The following is a 6,851-nucleotide window of genomic DNA, read 5'->3' as shown; positions in this document are numbered from 1 at the left end:
AACTTAACATGACAGGTTTAAGATTCGACTGATAAAATCTGGTATAGGAAGACTTGAAAGGTTTTGTAGCTGTATTTTTCAATCATTTCAGTTTTCCATACATTCCGTTCGTTGTCTGTAAAATTCGTTTTGAAAGGCGTCCAAGCGTCAACAAGCGCCTGTTTTGGACTGTTCTTCGGACTACTTGCAAACGACAATATTCTTTCAGCACGCTTTATAGAACCTTTAATCTTAGCAAAAACACATCCATGGTACCTTACGTTTACTATTTATGGTATATTTTAGAATTAATATTTTACTCCACATTTAACATTTTTCCGTTTTTTTTTTAATAATGACAACAATGGTTTACGTTTTCGTTGTCGATCCTGATATAAGCCAGAAAAAAAAAAAAAAAAAAAAAAAAAAAAAACTACAAACGTTGAATTTACGCCATGTTTGCACTACATTTCACATGACTTGCCCAATGTTAATTATTGACTGGACTATCTGGACTCACTGGCAATTTCCTCTAGCTAAAGTACACATGCAAAATCTTTAAGCATTTAGAAATTTGGTGCTGTTGTGTTTTAGAGAGTTATCGTGTGATACAGTATCTACAGTGTTAGCGAATGCAAGGAAACAAGTAAAAACTCAAAATATAAGTTAAGCTTAACAATGATTGCTGTGGTAAGTTATTAAACAATGGTTAACAAAACAGGACAGTACACCTACCGTGCAATTCATAATCTTTAGAAGCAATCTTCTCTTTGTTTTCGATGAAGTCGTTCCTGACCGCTTCCCAAGCTGTTTGTCCGCCTATTCTAATTGGAATCGATTTCGACTTGTCTAAAACAAAAAACTGGAACGTAAAACGAACCACTCCACACTCTCCAGCGCGCTCATTAAAGCAGCATTCAGTTGAGGCATCTCTACACCACGCGGTGAAATCTTTGGTCCATTCTGATTCACGGTCGTAAGGAGCAAGCTCCTAAGAAGGTCTTCCATGCACGGACCTTTCTCTGCCGCACCGAAAAATACTGAGACCTAATAAAATTGTCTTGGACGACATTGATTTGAGATCGCCTGCTCGTCTCACCTTTTTGCAATCTGACAGCTCACGCGACACATGTGCACTCACGCCGCTTGACATTTCATGACCTATGACGTAACCACTGTAAACGGGTTACTATTTCACCGGAAGTAAGGCTGTTTTTCAGCCCAAGCGCAAATTTTCGTTTGCTCGTTTGCTAAAAAGTCTCAGAAGTGACTGAGAAGACGTTAAATGCAAGTCAAATATATTTTGGGTTCTTGTTTTTGAAAGCATTCTAACGCATTGTTGAATTAAAAAAATTAGTGTTTCGCATTTCTTTCCCGCTTATCGCCCTTTCCTCTCCCGCCTATCGTACCCCTCCCGCCCCCCTGTCTCCCCACGATTATAGATGTTTTTTTTTTTTTTGTATTTTATTCCATGATTATAGATGTTATGCAGAGGTCTGAGATAAATGTTGAACTGTTCCGGCCTCTAAGTACTAGTGCTGAAGCCACATCCAAAGCAATTGTATATTCTGCTCCTTAGATCGGATTCTGTCAACATCCGAGTGGAGTTCAGCCTCCACATTTGCTAAGTTTTACAACTAACCTGTTGATGTTGATAACGATGTTGCAGAAAATGTTTGAAATCTGTAGACGAGGAGATTGTTATGTCATCGATACTCTGCAGAGAGAGTGTTGTGTTACAGAATATGGATTCTGTGTGGAATTTGTTACATGTGTTTCGTTGATTAATATTAATTTCGTTTATTGACATTTGATTATTTAATTAGTCGCGTGATTGACAGCCGATGACGTAATCGCTAAGTAATTTGATCTTTGAGTTAGAATGACACGCTTTTAAAACCACGAAATCAGAGACAAAGGTCATAAAGCGTTTTGTACCTTACGTTGAACATCGCTAACCTGTAGTGTTTTACTGCTCGATCTGCTGACCCGTTTCCCTGACCAGTTACCGAAATAAGTTTGACTGGATATCGCCACAGAAGTTAGTGACCATTTGTTTATTTAACCCGTTGAATTTTGAGAATTATATTTCCATGCAATTTCATGAATCGTTCGCTATTAGATTTCTTAAGAATTATGTATCTTATGTATCTTCCTTATAGATCGAATAAAACAATACTAGTAGTAATCAGAGATTCTGAGAGTGCGTTCGACGCTCTCACTTTAATATATAATTATATATCGTAAATAAATAATTACACTAGCTGACTTTCATCCTTTGCCTACTGCTAAAATCAACATTTTTCAGCAGTAACCGAGGTTTTACAATCAGATATGCATAGTGTCAAAGTCCAGGCTTGTGAAGAGGTCACGATTTGTTGATACGTTACGTGACGCTGTCAGTTTCTGTAGTCTCTCAAGTTTCATAGAATATTTAAATTACGTACATTATTCTAAGCTAGCATTTGCAGTCGCGTGCTCGTTTCGCGACTAATTCGAGTATTTCCCGTGATGAATAAAGTAGTCTTATGGATCTTGCCTTCAGAGTACTTTTCCATCGATTCCAAACAATAAAATTTCGACCGGATAAAGACTGAGCTATCTGTCGCGACTGGAACTAATCAACACTAAAAATGCAATCAAAATGTAGCTGTTCCCACGGTTATCATCCCAAAGCCAAGTCGTGTAATAAACAAGGACAATTCCCTCAGATTGCGATAAATGCTGCCGTCGAAGCGTTTAAATTCGCCAAAATCTAACGCTGAGAGCACATAATAGCGAGGCGTACGGCGACTGAACAGAAAGAAGACAAAAAAGGATCCATAGGAAAGACGAGCTCACATGGCCTGCTCACATACTCACATGTTCGTCACATGTCTTATCACATGTCTTAGCATTAAACGGTACCAGTTTACTGGCCGTGACATGCCCCTGCAAAAATCAAGCGGGGTGGCCATTTTGGTGTCCTTACAGGAATGTGGTTTTTTTCAGCCTAGAACCGTGCACAGCGAGACCAACTCTGAAAAGCCACAGGTCAAAATTAGGTTTCCGTTCCACTTCGTCGAACGCAATAAAGATTATACGATTCTGTATCCAGTCATTCATCCGAGAACCATTTTTCCCCTGGACCAACATGTGTGCAGTGAGCTTTGAAGTCTCATGTAAGACCTCAATGCGGTGACGGAATAGAATTTAAAAATTAAACGAGACTTACCTGTAAGTTGAAGTTTGATTGGAATTCTATCCGCCACCAAGCATTGAGGGATTACATGCCCTCCCTTCTCAAGCCCTCACCCTTATTTTGACTTGGAGTTTCTCCACTGCACACGTGGTAAGTGGGGGAGGGGGGGGGGGGGGGCGGGGGGGGGCGGTGACCTTCTTGCCCGAAAAAAGGTACGCCATGCTCGAACGGGTGAGTGTTGAAATTGGGATGCTACCCCCCGGAGGGGTACTCCTAGAAAAATTGAGAGGGGGTGTGTGGCCCGCTTTCCAAAACCCTTACTCTATTTATGACCACAACCTGCAATTTTCCCTACCCTATTTATGACCTGACCAAAATTTTGATATCCTGGCTCCTGATCCTGTTTACGACCACTGCCGCTGGCACAGTTGCCCTAAACATAATTTATGAAGGGCTTTTGTTGATGGTCTTATCGATAAAAATGAAAAAGTAGCATCTTCTATAAAAAACATTCCCAATTCAAGACTAAAGAGCAGAAACCATACCCTATTTATGACAAAAATGGCTCAAAGACCGTACCCTTTGGGGCCCCACACACCTATATAATCCACATATGGGAGTACCCCCCCCCCCGCGAATGCAAATGCAATCAAATTGCGTGAAAAACCAAAACGTTCACAAAGATAGTTATATTGAAAGCTTGCATACTCAATGACCTCTATGAACAGTCTCAATCTAGTAAAATATAAAACTTATCAAAAGAAAAAGTGTTTATTTTCATGGTGTTCGTCTGATCAGCAACAGTGACATTTGTGTTTCAAGATGGACCGTTTGGACGTGTTACAGAAGCAATCCAATATTCGAGACGAACATCTTGACATACTCGAGACGTTTAAAGAACAACATGAGGCGTTGGTAGAAGTCGTTTGAGCCGATATTCTTGGCCACAGCAGATTTGCAGCGTATACTGCAAGCCTTCTATGCTGCACGTGGACGTACTAGAGGAACACCTCTAAAGAAAATTTCAAGAAAGAAATTAAAACACCCCTTTGTTGAGACATTCCAAACGGCCCTTTTTAGAACCACTGCAAAAAACAAAAGTCTTGGTCTTCGTACCCTTTGATTTGTTGAAGGAAAATTGGGAAAGGAAATAATATCCTGTCGTGGATTTTTATGATACACATTTAACCGACTTGTAGCTGACAGAAAACCCCAGGTCCCTCATATCATTTCAGTCTAAGTCCTTTTTTGCAAGGCAGATGTCAGAGAAAGTAGCTTCCAAGCCTTGAAATCTAAAAGGAAAGGCCAGAAAGGAAAGGCCGTTGTCCTGACTGACTACTGTGGCGTCTTAGATACAAATGGTACACTTTACACGGCACTATACTTCCAGGTTGGGGCATCAACTCTCTGAAGAATCCACTTAACGGCCTATGGACTCCCGGTCGGGATTCTAATCACACAGAGATTCATAAAAAGTAGAAACGCTTTTTACGAGTTTTGGAAATCACGCCAACAGCGTAATGTTTTCTTTCACGTCTGCTTGCCTGTTTTCACGTCTGCTTGCCTGCATCATGACCGTTTTGCCCGAAAAATTACGTAATTTTCCGTAGCTGGAGGGGCTGCAGACCCCTCGCCCCCCCCCCCCCCCCGAGCTCGAACGGTTATGCTGTTCCCTCAGGAAAAGAAAAGTAAAGTAGACATCTGCACTCAGGCTATGTTTTTGGCAAATCATATAGTTTTGATTTTCTCATGTTTGAACGCGATGAACTGAGATTCCTTTGTTTAAAGACTCAAATGTTCATTAGAACACTTCACATTTAATCAAAATGCTAACATGGTCATTAATATAAAGCAAATTAAGGATAGGACAAAAAATAATCAATTATTGAATCGATTGTTGAAATACAGTTACTAGTTACAGTTTATATTCACAACTAGACTGTTCACAGCCTCTCTATTTACGCACGCCAAAGAAACAGCAAGCGAAGCGAGCGCGAAGCACGCAGGGGCTGGGGGTGGGTTATCTCGGTCCCCACCCCCCTACCGAGTCAAGCCTTCCGTTTTGCGCTGGCGTCCAGTTCTCTAGTGATTCTGTCTGTGCGTTCAACCATGGAATAAGAATACGAGAAAATAGAGGGCTGTGAACAGTCTAATTCAAAACTGTATAAAATGTTTGAATCTGATTTAAATGCACGAAAAGAGAACTGAACTCATAATTAAATTTACGCTCACCTGATGATATGCTAGGCTCGATTTCCGCCGCTTTCTCGAGTCCGGTCTACGTTCCTCCCCGAGAAGAGACGGCTGGACGCGTTAGCGGCAAAGCATGTTTGTGACGTAAATTCATAATTTAATTCTTAAGGTGCTTCAGGTGGCCGGAAATGTCATCTGATGACAATCATAAGCAGGCCCACATAACGCCTACGGCTCGTAAAATTTGTTGCGTTTTCGCCACTTCTTCTTTTAATTTTGGCCCTCCAACCTATTTTGTTTCACATTATTGTTGCGGAAGCGCATTACATGCCGTGTTCTATAGATGAGTTTTTTTTTTTTTAAAAGTAATGCAGAGCTGTTTGACCATGGTGTAGCCGATTGTCATGTCAAAGGTCACACATAGGTTGTATGGTGTGCATAGTGTTGACACCATGTTTATGTTTTGCTAGTTCAGTCTGCTTTGGCCCGTTTAAAAACTTAATTTTTTCTGGATTCGCCAGAGACTGGTGTCGCTTCCCTTCAAGAAGACTACCGTACACATCAATTTGACTGAGTGTTTCGTTTCTTGAGATTGATATTTGCGTTTATCCCTCTCTTTGTTGACTTTGTTCGTTATCTGACATTCTGGCACCACATGATTCAAACATAGATTCTAACGCATAAGTCTGTTGACTCTTTTGCGTGTTGTATATGCCACTATGGTTTAGATCAGGCAAGATTTCATCAGTTGACGGTATTTGGTTAAATGCCCCACTAATGCGATCGCACTTTATATTGCACGACTTCTTTGTTACTGCGAGAAAGCTAATTTATGCAGCCTGCTCGATTCAGGCGGGCGGATTTCTTATTGGTTGAAATTAGCAATGCCAAGTCCACAAGTCCAGCCGTGAGTTCGGGGGAGGAGCACGGGCTCCTTTCCCGAACAGCGGCTGGTAATCGAACCTAATGATATGCAGACTACCAGTAGTCCATCTTTCCCTTAGTCCGTCGAGAGCGACCGTAAATAAACCGCAAGAAAAAAATGGCCGCGTGAAATCCTGGGATGGAGAAGTCCTTCTCGCCCCCAGTATTTCATACAGCCTAAGCAAAAGAGGGACTACTCGTAGTCCAGATGAAATGATAACTTTGAACCTATGGTACAGAAAAAACTGCATGTACACTGTAGCAGCAATTTAGCGAAAGTTAATTGATTACCTTGGATTTTTTGGTTGAATCCATTGTAGCATCCTCTAAAATTGCTTGAAGGATTGCATTTGCTAATCGTTCTGCCTTGTTGAGATCCCCATCTTTGATTGCATTATTAAACTCACTGTCGTTTGCTGTTATACGTCTGCTGATTTGATCTGGTCTCAAGAGCTCTGGAAATGGTTCAACCTACAGAAGGATTTATGTGTAACATATGACAACATATTGGTTGTTAAAAGTGACAACCTGTTATCTTTATATGCATACATGTTATTCATTTGCAATGTGATGG

The sequence above is a fragment of the Orbicella faveolata genome, unplaced genomic scaffold (genome assembly GCF_042242905.1).
Source record: "Orbicella faveolata isolate gen_17 unplaced genomic scaffold, um_ofav_v1 contig_13, whole genome shotgun sequence".
In the NCBI taxonomy this organism is placed as follows: Eukaryota; Metazoa; Cnidaria; class Anthozoa; order Scleractinia; family Merulinidae; genus Orbicella; species Orbicella faveolata.
The sequence above is the reverse complement of the archived record's forward strand: the minus strand, read 5'-3'. Positions refer to the sequence as shown.